Raw genomic sequence first — 14,792 nt, forward strand, 5'->3', positions numbered from 1 at the left:
TGTCCCCAAAGTCTTTTTGCTTACTTTTTTTCTGCTCCCAGCAGATTTAGAGAACTAAATCGTGATAATGATTATTAATAGGGATAATCTTACCTTTTCCAGGTAACATGTTAGCATACCTTACTAATCCGGAATTCAGCTCACCAATAATTTAAGAACATAGTCACAAATCAGAAAGTAAGTCTCTGAGCAGCGGCCCAGGTGGATAAGGTACAATTCATAATCTAAAGCTCATATAATTTGGTCCCCTCAGGACTGCTCTCCAAGCTCATTTATTTACTCTTTAGCACACAATCCCAATAACCTTGGGGATCTGGTTTCTAAGCCCATAGCATATAAAAAGTATCATATTCAAAGGGAGACAGAGGCTGCTTCAGGTAGACACACTGATAGCAAAAGGGGAGACCCAAAAACTATAAAAAACAGACACAAGTATTTCATAAGCACAACAGTCTTAGATCTGTTGGAAGCTAAGAATATCAGAGGGTGCAATTAAGGGTCTGCTCTGTTCAGGGATTGTCCTACACAGTGACAATAGAAATATCAAAAAATGAACCATCCTTAGGTCCAAAGAGCATGCGCTCTTTCTGGAGAGACAACAAAAAATATATAATCTATCTTCCTGCCAAAGTGCCCCTCTCACCCTCGGTACTTAAGGAAGGAGAATGCTAGCATTTGGGGTAGAGGATGAGCATAAACCACGTCTTTTAAAAATATATAATATATTTTATTCACTTCATTAAAAATTTCCCAATTACATGTAAAAACATTTTTAACATTTTGTAAATTTTGAGTTCCAAATTCTCTCTCTTTCTTTTACCCTTTTCCCTTTCTTGAAAAGGCAAGCTTTTTGATATCAGTTATACATGTGGAGTGATATAAAACGTATTTCAGTATTAGTCATATTGCAAAAGATAATATAGACAAGAAAATAAAATAAGAAAACTAAAGTAAAGTAAAAATAGGGTATATTTTAATCTACATTCACAATCCATCCTTTCTCTCTGAAAGATGGATAGCATCTTTCATCGTGGGTCCTTTGGAATTGCCTTGGATCATTGTCTTGATCAGAGTAGCTAAATCTTTCATAATTAATCATCCTTACAATGTTGCTAGTATTGTGTACCCTATTCTGCTGGTTCAGCTCATTTCAATCTGTACCTGTTCACTTAGATCTTCCCAGATTTTTCTAAAATCAACCTGCTCATCATTTCTTACAGCACAATAATATTCTAACAAGTCTTATTTTATAATTTGTTTAGCCATTTCCCAGTGGATGGATAATCCCCTCCATTTGTAATTCCTTGTCACTACAAAAAGAACTGCTCTGAATGTTTTTGTACATATATGTCCTTTCTGTTTTTCTTTGATCTCTTTAGGATTCAGATTAAGTAGTGATATTGTTAGGTCAAAGGGTATGTGTAGTTTTAGCACTTTGGTGAAAGTTCCAAATTGTTCTGCAGAATGTTTGGATCAGTTCACAGCTCCAGCAGCAGTGCAGTGTATCCTTATTGCCCACATCCCTGCCAGCTTTGGTCATTTTTTGTTTTTTTTTTTTGCAAGAGCCACATTTTGGAGGAAGGAGAGGTATGCTATGAGATAGCTGTGGCGAATGCCAGTCTAGGGATAGCGAATGGCAGGCACAGGGAAAAGACTACTTTTCTTTCTTTCTTAATTTTTTTTTTAAATTATAGCTTTTTATTTACAAGACATCTGCATGGATAATTTTTTCAACATTGACCCTTGCAAAACCTTCTGTTCCAAAATTTCCCCTCCTTCCCCCGTAGATGGCAGGTAGTCCAATACATGTTAAATATGTTAAAATATATGTTAAATACAATATATGTATACATAATTATACAATTATCTTGCTACACAAGAAAAATTGGATCTAGAAAGAGAAAAAAAAAACCTGAGAAGGAAAGCAAAAATGCAAACAGACAATAACAGAAAAAATGGAAATGCTATGTTGTGATCCACACTCAATTCCCATAGTCCTCTCTCTGGGTGTAGCCAATTCTCTTCATTACTGAACAATTGAAAGTGGTTTGAATCCTCTCATTGTTGAAGAGAGCCACATCCATTCATATAATCTTGCTGTTGCCATGTACAGTGATCTCCTGGTCCTGCTCATTTCACTCAGCATCAGTTCCTGTAAATCTCTCCAGGCCTCTCTGAAATCATCCTGCTGGTCATTTCTTACAGAACAATAATATTTCATATCATTCATATACCATAACTTGTTCAGCCATTCTCCCTTTGATGGACATCCACTCAGTTTCCAATTTCTGGCCGCTACAAAGAGGGCTGCACAAACATTTTTGCACATGTGGATCCCTTTCCCTTCTTTAAGATTTCTTTGGGATATAAGCCCAGTAGAGACACTGCTGGATCAAAGGATATGCACAGTGTGATAAGTTTTTGAGCAGAGTTCCAAACTGCTCTCCAGAATGGTTGGATGTATTCACAATTCCACCAACAATGTATCAGTGTCCAGTTTTCCTACATCCTTTGCAATATTAGTCATTATCTTTTCCTGTCATCTTAGCTAGTCTGACAGGTGTGTAGTGGTATCTCAGAGTTGTCTTGAGTTGCCTTTCTCTGATTAATAATGATTTGGAGCATCTTTTCATAAGAAAGCCACTTTGAATGGACTTTAGAGATCCGGAATAGCAAGGGTGAACCATGAAATTGGAAAAATGGGCTGGAATCATACTTAAGAAGGATTTAGAGGTCCAACAGAGGAGTTTATACTTTTCTTAGAACTAATAAGCAGCTTTTAAAGCTTCTAGAGAAGGGAGTGACACGATCAGATCTGAACTTCAGGAAAATCCTTTTGGCAACTAAGTGGATGATGAACTGGAGTGGGGAGGACCTTGAGGCAGGCGGTTGAGTGGGGAGGTTTGAGAGATGAGTGCTTAAAATGGAATGATCAGAGAGCTAGAAAGAGAACCCAAGAAGGCTTGGGCCATTGCGTTCTGTACCTGAGAAGCACATGGATTCTTTTATAATGATTTCCACAAAATGCAGCTATTTAATTTGACTCATTTCTAAAGGATTTCTAGATAATCTAGGTTTTAAGGTATTTACATTTTAGCAGTAAACTTTTGCTGACAGAGCTTTTATCAAAGAGAACAGTTCCAACAGTAATAATTTTCTGTACTGAGAGATATTTGGGGAAACATTTCCAAGATGGAGACAGAAAGGGAGTAGTAGGACTGGTTTCTGCAGCAGAGGGTGGCTGAACCAGAGAGCTGGCTAATGGGCTTGATTTGAAGGACCCTAAATAGTCTCATCCCAACTAGAAGTTTCTTTAGATATAAATAATGAGAATACCTATCAGCAAAGGCTTTAAGGAGCTCAAAATGTCACAGAAAATGAAAGGGCTGCATTTATTTTTTGGCTCTAAACACCTGCCTTTCCTCTTCAAATCCCTTTTCTTTGCTTTCTAAATCTCCCCAAATTGAATCTTTGCTTCTTCTTCATCATTTCTTATACTTCTCATCCTTCTTCAGTCTAGTCCTTTTCCCTCCCTTAAGCCTAAACCACGGTGGTGAGATGAGCATTTTTAGTTTCAGTGCTGGCCTGATGAGTAGTGTCCCTTCTATAGGGAAGTGGTGTTTCAGTTAAGTGCTTTCCAAACCCTGAGCTTCAGACCCTCGTTTTTTCTAATGTATGTAGGTGCTGTTGGAATAAATAAGATACGGATTATTTTTAAAGCATTGCTGGATTCATTAAGTCCTTTTGATATAATTTGTTTTTTCAGTTAACAGCTATAATCAATAAAAATTCAGAAGGTCAGTATGTAGTCCAGTGGACAATGAAGTAGTCTGAGACAAACTCCAAGAGTTAGGTACTTGGCAATCTAGTGCAAAGCCTCTTCAGTTGTTGGGTTGTGATCCCATATGGGGGTCGCATAACTGAATTACTGAGTGGAGGGGGTCACAAAATTATGAGTTATTATCATTAAGTATTTGATTTGTATACCTATTGTATGGCCCTGCATCCCTGAGATCATGGAAAAATTTCTTGGATGATAGTGTGCTGGGCCTGGAGTTAGAAGGAGCTCTGAGCAAGTCACCTAATCTTAGTCTGCCTCAGTTTCCTGTATATGAAATAAGGACTGTGATGGCATATTCTCTTTTTCCTCCCTTCTTTGGTTCAAGTCTTGATTTTGGAACGCACTAACTGTATGACTCTGGACAAGTCATTTAACTTCTCAGTGCTTTGACCAGCTCTCTTAAGTCTATTAAGTTACAGAACCTTGGCTTATTGGCTTTGGTTTCCTTACCTGGGATTCCATATACCATGTAAACAGAAGTCCAGATTAAAAAGAAAATAGTAAAACCATCACAGGAGTATCTACAAAAATTGTCAGTTTTAAACAGCAGTGCTTAGATTTGATAAGATTGTGAACCACTTAGGTACTTCAGAGTACCCTAAATCTTAAACCAAACCTAAGAAAACCTAGCCTCAGAGGTGGCTGACACTCCTGGACTTGCCCTGGGTGCCCCCGTAGTGGATGCGCAGAACGTCGGTGCATGGAACGTGGGTGCCCGGTCTGGCACGAGCAGCCAGCAGAGCGGTCTGACTATCTGGACCCTGGGGGGATTAATGCGAGGATTGTGGGGGCATTTGGAGAAACCTCAGTGCCAAGTGTTCTAGAGAGAAGGCACCGTTTAGTTTTCTTCCCTGAAGCGTTCTACTTCCACTTCATCCTCAAGAAGAGCCCAGGGGTTAGACCTACGTGGGTAACCTCACGGCTGACCCGGGAATTGAGAGCCGTGTCCCTCAACCCCCTCATGGACTGTCTAGGGCTGTCCCTCCCAGGCCAGCTTTTCTATAGCTCATTCACAAACTTGGCAATTGGAGTGCAGCAATCAAAGGTGAACTGATCCGGCAGCCAGCAGGGAAACTGAACCAATTGTGGGAATGAGGAAGGCGGGCCTAGAGAATGAGATGATGATCTCGGCTTTTATCCTTTTTTCGGCCCCGGTAAAGGAGTAACTGAAATGTTAAAAATGAGGGCACTTCAGAATTAAGTGAGGATTTATTTTGACTTAAATATAGAATTTCATTTCATTTATTTTCTTGTCATTTTCAGCAGATAATTTAATTAGTGCATTAGGGCCTAATTAGAAAGATGACTTTCTTTTAAATTCTTAGGAAAGTGTACTTTGGATCTGAAACCTGCTGAATATGTAACATCATGCTGGAATAATAAAGATCCTTTAGGGCTGTTAACCTTGAAATGAAGAACCTTTTAGTGTACATAATGAACTTGACATTTAGTAACATGACTCTGGTGAAATGGAACAGGAAGGGAATAATACTCTGCAGACGGCTTTGGTCAGGACGAGCTGGAGAGGGATGAGGAGTGTATGTAATGATGAAAAAGGCCAAGGATTGAATTTGGGGGAGACTTTGGAAGACAGAGAAGAGGGATTTGAAGAGGAAAAAGCAGGAGAAAGAGAAAAAGAGAGGTAGACACATTGGGGGTGGCTGAGAAAGTGTGAGCTAGAGGAGATTCCTTTCTGTGAGGAGAGACTTCTGTGGAAGTCACAATTCTGTGAGTGCTTTCCTCAGGAGCAGTGGCTACACTGGGGATCTTGCTTTCAGAAAGCATGGGCAATAAGTGGGAATTCTGGAGTGGTTTCATGAATGCACAGTGTTTATTTAACCAAAGCCAGATCTTTGTTTCTTCTGCTTATGATGCAAGTTGGTCTTTGGGATTTTTCTATTGACCAGGTTGCTAGAGAGCATTTATTTTTTCTTTGAAAAAACCATTTCAGAGAAGAAGAAAAGGGATCTGAGGAAATGGAAGGGAATCTTGACCTAGGTCGGGGTAAGGAAAATGTCACACAGGAGACAGGAAAGAAATAGGACCCTGGGATACTGAGAACTGGGAGGAAGCCTTGGGGCCTAAGCAAAGAAGAGGAGAACACAGACTTATTGTTCAATGTTGGGATGTTGAGCATGAGCAATTAGTAAGCACCTAATGTGTTCTAGGCCCTAAGAGCTGGGGATCCAAATATAAGCCAGAAAGCTGTCTCCTGCTTCCAAGAAACTTATACTAAGTATAATGAGGAAAATAGCCCATAAAAAGAAGTTGGAGAATTGAGCTTGGGGAGGGGAGAAGATCCTCAAATAGGAGAAAGAAAGCTTCTGGGGAGGAGACCAAAGAGTCTGGAAAATGAGGGCTAGAACTGGGAGCAGGGAGACCAGGCAAGTGCTCAGTGGTGGGTCAGCCTGGTGATGCAGTGGTCAGAAAAATGTCATCATGTCCAGGGAGAGCCTATAAAGAGTTACCAAGAAAAAAGGGCTGGGAGTGACATGGGGAGTGGAGTAAAAAATGGAGGCAATGTCTCCAACTTTGTGATCCTTCTACATTCCACATGAAAAGGGCTGTTGGTGTTCTTGAAGACCCCATCCCATCCCTTTCCACCCTTTGTCCTCCTTCTCTTCTCACTTTGACTACTCTTAATGCTTGATCATGGCCCTGCCAAAATAGGAATTCTTTCTGGCACCAGGAGTAAATTACAAATGGGCAGAAAGCCATTCTGCTTCAGGATTACTTCTTTGAAACCATAGTTAAATCATTAATTAAAATATCAAACAAGTTTCCAGGTTATTGCTCATCCACTGTACTGTGAACTTTAATATTCTTGTTCCCCATTTTCAGCAGAGTCATCTGTCATTACTGTTCACCGACGATTTGTCAATTGTAGTTTTTGATCATCTGAATCCCATTTCGACAAAACTGGCTTCACCATTTGGGCCTGAGTTGGGTGTGGAAGTCAGAGTATTCCCATCTTTATTGCTGTAAGGTGTTAAGCATTACATACTTTGGTGGAAAGTGTTCTTTGAGTTGCCGTTTTCAATGTGTTTTGACTAAACTAATGATGTTTTTAAAAGAAATGAGCAGAGCAGAAAAGGAGAGACCTGTTGACTCAGACAAAGGTGAGGGGGTGTCAGTATTGCCAGCTTTTGGTGCCTGGTGGACCTCACAATATAATGGGATAGGCAACATGCAAATACATCCACCTAATACATATACACATATACACACACATGATAATTACGTGCAGGTCATTATATATGCACGCTCATACATATACATACATATATGTGAATGATAATCTTAGCGAAAGGCAGGCTTATTAAGCAAGATTGAAAAAGGTTCTTGAGAAATGGTGACATTTCAGTTGGAAGCTAAAAAACACCAAGGGAGCAGAGGGAGAGAGGGGGAAAAAAAAAACTGAAACCGTCAAGGATCAGTGGAGTTGGGGCCTTGGGCAAGGAGGCTAGTGTTACTAGATTGCAGAGTATATGAGAGTCCTGGAAAGGTGTGAAGTGACCAAATTAAGCAAGATTTTATTTTTGATTGTGTAAGTAATAGGGAGCCCCTGGAGTTTACCAAGTAGACTAGTAACAAGATCAGATTTCCACTGGTGGGAGATGAGCTTGATCACAAAATGAATGAGGGACTGGAGTGGGGAAGACATTTGATTGAGGCTCTTGCATTGGGCCAGTTATGAGGTGACAAAAGCCTTATACCAGACTAGTGGCAGTGCTGGGAGCTCATCAAAGACATGGATCAGTTAAATTCTTTAGGCTCAGATGTCACAGTCTCTTAGCTATTGAAGCATCTTCACTCGCCCCAAGGGCCAAAAGGACTTTCAGGTCTGTGGCAGAACCCTGACTCTCTGCTTCTGGGAATAGTGAAGAGCCCAGCAATTCCATAACTGAGATGGTTATTTATTGTCTTTCTAATTCCCTAAGTTGGCTGTTTTGATCATCCCTGTTTTTCCCAGAGATTTCAGATCATACTTCTATTTTCTGTGTGAGCGCATCATTTGGCATTCATTTTTCTTCCTGAGCTGTGAAAGGCTTGTTTCTATAAAGTCATTCCACCTATGGACCAAGTAAGAACAAGCAGTGGGACCTTGTGGTCATCCTAACCTAGAGGAGTTCACCATCCTAATATCCTGTCCAACTGAGTAGCCTCAACATCATTTCTCTATTGTATAGAGCACACACCTACCCAACAGTGTAGAGATAATTACGGTTGAGGCTGGCAATGCACAATTCATGCTAGGCTAATCTGATTTCATTTTTAACAGTTATTAGCTTGTCAGACTAGAGAGATGCTACAGTTATAATTTACCTTGATTACAAACCTGGACAATCTTTTTATGCTAACATTGTGGGCAGGATGAGCTGTTGTCTTGGTTCTCATATTAGTTTAGAGAATTCAGAGCTAGTAGGCTGGAAAATAGTCAACATTAACTCAAAAAGAAACTTAGAGTGGAATATTCCCACGATCTGTGCTTGGCTTTATGTTGTTCATCATTTATCAGTGATTTTAATAAAGACAGAAAGGCTTGTGTGTCAGATTTGCAGAGGACGCATAATTTGGTACTATAGTAATTAAACAAAAATAATTTAACAGTTTAGAACATTGGATGAACTAATGAAATTAAATGTAAATGAAATAAGCTTTCAGAGTTTAATGCCAGTGTTGCATTATGCCAATACTTTTCCCCCCTTAACTCCATAACTCCGATATGTACTTTTTATTCCTTTTAGAAATTTATTTATTTTTAGTACACATTGCTTTATGAATCATGTTGAGAGAGAAGAATCAGAGCAAAAGGGAAATCATGGGAGAGAGAAAAAACCAGAAAAAAGAAGTGACCATAGCTTGTGTTGATTTACATTGTCTCCTTAGTTTTTTTCTGAATGCAGATGGTATTTTCTGTCCAAGTCTATTGGGATTGCTTTGGATCACAAGTCTTTCAGAGTTGATCATCGTAAGTTCTTGCTGTTATTATGTACAGTGTATTCCTGGTTCTGCTAGTTTTGCTCAGCATCAGTTCATGTAAATCTTTCCAGGCTTTTCTAAAATCAGCTTGTTCATTGTTTTTTATAGACTGATAATGATAATATTCTATTATCTTCATGTGCCACAACTCATTCATCCATTCCCCAAATGATGGGCATCTACACATTTTCCAGTTCTTTGCTACTACAAAAATGGCTGCTACAAACATTTTTGCACATGTGCGTCCTTTTCCCTTTTTATGATTTCCTTGTGATACAGACCCAGTAGAGATACTGCTGAATCAAAGGGCATGCAGAGTTTGACAGCCCTTTGGGCATAATTCCAGATTGCTCTCCAGAACAGTTGGATCATTTCACAATTCCACCAAAAATGCATTAGTGTCTTGGTTTTCCCTCATCCCCTCCAATATTTATCATTATCTTTTCCTGTCAGCTTAGCCAATCTGAGAGGTGTAAGGTAGTACTTCAGAGTTGTTTTAATTTTCATTTCTCTGTCAGTAATGATTTAGAGCGGTTTTTTCCATATGACTATAGATGGCTTTAATTTCATCATCTGAAAATTGTTTATCACCTTGGGAATGACTTATATTCTTATAAATTTGACCCAGTTGCTTATATATTTTAGAAATGAGATCTTTATCAGAAACACTGGCTGTGAAGATTTACCCCCCAGCTTTATACTTGTTTTAATCCTTTTTCTGTTGCTTTTGTTTGCTGAAAACAGTTTTAATTTATTGCAATCAAAGTTAACCATTTTGCCTTTCATAATGTTCCTCCCTCCTCCAAAGATCTGACAAATACATAGTCCCTTCCTCTCCTAATTTGTTTATGATGGTGTCCTTTATGTCCACATTATGTACCCATTTTAAATTTATCTGTCCTGAATTTCTGAAATATTATTTTCCAGTTCTTCCAGTAGTTTTTGTCAAATAGTGAGTTCTTATTCCAGAAGCTGGAGTTTGTGGATTTATCAAATACTAAATGACTGTAAGCCTTGATGATTGTGTCATGTGTATTTAACCTGTTCCATTGATCCACCATTCTTGTTTCTTAGCCAGTGCCAAATAGTTTTGATAACTGCTGCTTTATAATAGTTTTAGGTTTGGTCCTGCTAAGCCATTATCCTTTGTATTTTTAAAAATTAATTCCTTTGATATTCTTGACTTTTTGTTCTTCCAGATGAATTTTGTTATTATTATTATTATTATTATTTTTAGTTCCACAAAACATTGTTTTGGCAGTTCGATTGGTATGGCACTGATAATACTTGTTTAAACTAGTGGTTTTTTAGTGGTTTTAGTCTCAGTGTTTGTAAAAAGTATAAAATGGCAGCCCAAACAGGTAAGGTGATCTTAGACAGTATTGAGAGGCATCAAGTCTTGGATCAGGAAATTGGTTGTGCTGCCGTACTTGGTCTTGATCAGCTCAAAATTGGAGCAAAATGGTTATTTCTGGATACCACATTTCAGGAGAGACAGTGATAAGCTGGAGGGGAATGGGGATGGTCCTCAAGCATCTGCCATGTGAGAATCATTTGAAAAACTGGGGGTTTTGGACTTAAAAGAGAGAAGAATATGAGAAATGATAAGTGAGATTTTGGGAGAGATGGGTCCAACATGAAGGCTTCCAGAAATGAGGAGGATAATAATCCTCTTGCATCTCACCCTGTAGGCAGTCTGTTTCTGAATATTGTGTTCAGTTATGTGCACTGTGTTTTGGAAAGGATGTTTGTTCGGATGCAGTGTCCACAAGATAGCTCTGCATCACAAGTTGCTCCCTTGGGGGCAGCTCATTGGCGCAGTAGAGAGAGCATCAGTTCTGGAGTCCAGAGGATCTGAGTTCAAATCCAGAAGTTAATACTTCCCAGTTATATGACTGCAGACAAGCCACTCATTTGCTTTACTTTGCTCCCCTTTCCTCCAAAAGTTGCTCCCTGGAGGAGCTGATCCAGAAGCTCCTCTCTCTGCAGGCTGACCCGTAACTCTACTCCCCCCATCTGTGTCCGTAGTCTGGCATCCTTCCCTCCCCTGCATCCCTCTGACTGTTGCCAGGAATGCTCTACTCCTCTTCATCCCTTAGCATCCTTGAATTCCCTTCAAACTCAGCAGCCTTCCCTGTCCCTAGTCCCTTCCCTCTCTCTCTCACACTAGAGGGGTCTTCCGTGAGTGTGTGGTCCCCTCCATTAGAGTCTGCAGGAGTAGGTGGTTGGGGGGCCAGTATTTGGCTGCCTCCTACTTGATCAAAGGGCCAAGATGGGGTGCTGAGTGAAAAGTAACTGATGGAAGGGGCATCTGCCCTAAATCTCCTCTGGGGAGGAGGCCCACTTGCCAGTGCCGAGACATTCCAGAAGGGATATCCCGCCCAGAAGTCACGTCCCCGGGAGAGCTGGGGCCTTGCCAGGCCTGGCTCTGTCCTCCAGGTCCTTTCCACCTCGAGTCTTTCCTCCTGATCTTCGGCCTTTCCGTCCCAGCAGTAGAAGCGTCTCTGAGAGGGGCGTCTTGGGACCTTGTTATTCCACAGCCCTTCCTTGTGGCTCCCTTCTTTGGTCACCGGTTTTCTGAGTAGCCCCTTTTCCACTGTACTCTTAGCTGCTTAAGAGTGCAGTCTTTCCCACTTTATTATTTGTCCTCTGGGTGTCCAGATTCCGTGTGCTGGTCGCTGAACTCCAAACCCAGATGTTGTGCTCTTTGAGGGCGGGCAATGTACTTGCTGTCTAGTGTCTATTGAGCACCAGCACATGACCCTCAGAAGGAGCGCTTCATAAATGCTTTTCACTTGTTCATTCTGTGATGATTTTACAAACTTCATCGAATTTTCAGTTTTCCATTTCATACATAAAGGAATTTGCTGCTTCGTTAAATTGTGGCTTAGTGATACTCCAGGTTTCACTTTCTTCTTCAGTCTCAATTTCTACAGTCCTTTTTTGGAGATAGTCTGGTATCTAGTAGACTGTGGCCTTCTAATGTCCTAGACCCCTCCAGCCTTCAAGTTATCCCTTATTTTTAGAGCAGCTCTTGGTCTAAAACCAGCAGCCCTGGTTGAAAAGTGAAAACTAACAGTTTCCAGGCTTTGGTTTCCTGCTCTTTGGTGATAATCCTGGGCTCAGCTACAGTGTCTGGGGAGACCGACTTCTTAGCACTTTGTTGCTGTCTGCCCCTAACCTTTGCACCAGTCTGTCCTGGGCCATTGAGAGGCTGGGTCTCGTTTCAGAATGCTCTGGGGCATTGTTCTCAAGACCCTCTCCCCAGTTTTGGTATAAACTCCGAGAGAGCTGGCTCGGCTTCCTCCTCATGGGCTTGTGATCGTTTGGCATGAACTCCAGCTTGGTAACTGCACTCAGGGACCTCCTTTCCCTCATCCTCAGCCCATTCCTGTTTTCTAGCAATCAGATGCTCCTTATACTCTTCTACTCAGGGTTGACCTTTTTTAAAAATTAAGATGTTTAAGCACCTTGAGGCATTATACCCATTGTCTTCTGTCTCTTTAGTACCTAGCACATGAAGCAAATTTGGATGTTTATTGAATGCTTACTGAGGATGGAATCTTATATATGAGGCCGAGTGAATGATTAGAGAGATTAAGGAGATCTGATTAATGTGACATTATGGAAGAGGACCACTGTACTACAAGCCTGGAAGCCTTTGTGTTAGTCCCGACTGATGTCACTGACTAATTATGAAACTTCATTTTTAAAATGTTTTTTGAGATTGTTTTTTTTTTTTTTTCATTATCTAAGTTAAGAAAAAGAGAAAAAACAAGGGAAAAATCAATAGACGTTAACACTATGATGAAAAAAATCTGACAATATATGTAGCGTGTACTACCCCAGTGGACTCCTCACCTCTGCAAAGGTCAGGACAGGAAAATGTCTTCTTATGGCTGTTCTTTGGGATCATACTTGTTCTTTGTAATATTATAACATTCCCTTTCCATTAAAAAATAAATATTTGACCCTATCTATCTCAGCTCCAGAGAACTGTCCCATGTAACAAATAATATTTTAAAATAGTTAAATGGGGAAAGAAGAGGGGGCAAAAAACCCAGCACAAGCCAAAAAACCACAACCTGAAAATATATACAATGTACCACAGCCATGGACCTTCCATCTCTATAAGGAAATGGATAAAGGCATCTTCTTATATCTTTTTGGGGAATGCAGGCCTGTTCTTTGTAATTTCAGTGTTAACTTTTGATTGTTTTGTGGTATTCTTTCTATCACATTGCATATGTGTATGAATCACATTGTGTAAATCTTTCCATGATTCTCTGTATTCATCATATTTATTTTTTCTTACAGCACAGTAGTAGTGCTATCCATGTATCACAATTTGTGGGTCCTAATCAATAGGAATCTGTGTTGTTTCCAGTTTTTTGCTACCACAAAAAATGCTGCTATCTGTATTTTTGCTTTCATGGAGACTTTCTTCTTAGCAGTTCCTTCTTAGTAATATGGAGTTTCAAAATCAAAAGGCATGGACATTTTAGTCACTTTGCATAATTCCAGATTTCTTTCCAAAACTCTGGTGAACTGCTTTCTGGATTCGGATTTTATGTTCCTTTCTGGGTGGCTCAGGGCCCAGTGCTGGGGCCCAAAAGGATACATCCATCTCGTTTTAGTTACATTTCTTGCCCTTAGACATGATGATCCTGGGCTTTGGTTGGTTGAGTCTAAGTTGTCCTCAGAGCCCATTAGAAAATGGGCTGGTTACACCTGGGGGCTGTGCTGGAGTTTCCGTTATTCAACTCAAGACCGTTTCTCTTCTGCTGCGAGATTGCTTCTCATGTGCTTTAGGCAGACTTGATGTGCCTCAGGAATTTTGGGAAGGGAGAGATGGGGACTGGTGGCCTTGGCAGACTTGAGAAGGCTGTGTGGAAGAGGCAGGTCTAGACCTGGGCTTAAAAGGAATTGATCCACTAGAGGAACAGGCCAAAAAGAATCTAAAAAAGGCAAAAGTTAGATTTGTGTTACATATGGAGGGTTCTAAATCCTGGCAATAAAAGAACTTCATTTTGGAAACTAGCGCAGAAAAGATTATAAAAGTGATGCGTGTCTTCATTAGGATTAGGAAAACATTTTATTACTTTTGTATTAACATTCACAAAAACTTACCCTTGTCTTCCCTCTCTCAGTTAGGAAAATGAGGAAGACAGACATAGCTGGTTATTTATTTATTTACTCATCCACTCATTTGTTTATTTATTCATTCATTCATCCATCCATTTATTTATTTAGCTATCTGTCTACTTGATTATTTATTTGTTTGTTTGTTTGTTTGTTTATTTATTTATTTTATTGTGGCCTTTTATCTACAAGACATATGTGGGGTAATTTTTCAGCATTGACCCTTGTAAAGCCTTCTGTTCCAACTTTTCCCCTCCTTCCCCCCCACCCCCTCTCCTAGATGGCAGGGAGTCCAATACATGTTAAATATGTTAAAGTACATGTTAAATATAATATATGTATACATATGCACAGTTATTTTGCTGCACAAGAAAAATTGGACTTAGAAATAAGGTGTAAAATTAACCTGAGAAGGAAATAAAAGATGCAAGCAGACAAAAACAGAGGGAGTGGAAAAGCTATGTTGTGGTTCACACTCATTTCCCAGAGTTCTTTCGCTGCGTGTAGCTGGTTCTCTTCACTATTGAATAAATAGAACTGATTTGGTTCATCTCATTGCTGAGGATGGCCAGGTCCATCAGAACTGATCATCATATAGTATTGTTGTTGAAGTATATAATGATCTCCTGGCCCTGCTCGTTTCATTCAGCATCAGTTCCCATAAGTCTCTCCAGGCCTTTCTGAAATCTTCCTGTTGGTCATTTCTTACAGAACAATAACATTCCATAAGATTCATATACCTTAACTTATTCAGCCATTCTCCCACTTATGGGCATCCACTCACTTTCCAGCTTCTAGCCACTACAAACAGGGCTGCCACGAACAT

The 14,792-nt window shown here is 40.0% G+C and overlaps 1 protein-coding gene across 1 annotated transcript in view; it reads left to right on the plus strand.

The window, feature by feature from the left end:
- EXOC6B (exocyst complex component 6B) overlaps positions 1-14,792 on the plus strand; it is a 507,603-nt gene that overhangs the window by 252,048 nt on the left and 240,763 nt on the right. The gene's annotated exons all lie outside the window — the stretch shown is intronic.

Source organism: Antechinus flavipes, chromosome 2, assembly GCF_016432865.1.
Source record: "Antechinus flavipes isolate AdamAnt ecotype Samford, QLD, Australia chromosome 2, AdamAnt_v2, whole genome shotgun sequence".
NCBI classification, from domain to species: domain Eukaryota; kingdom Metazoa; phylum Chordata; class Mammalia; order Dasyuromorphia; family Dasyuridae; genus Antechinus; species Antechinus flavipes.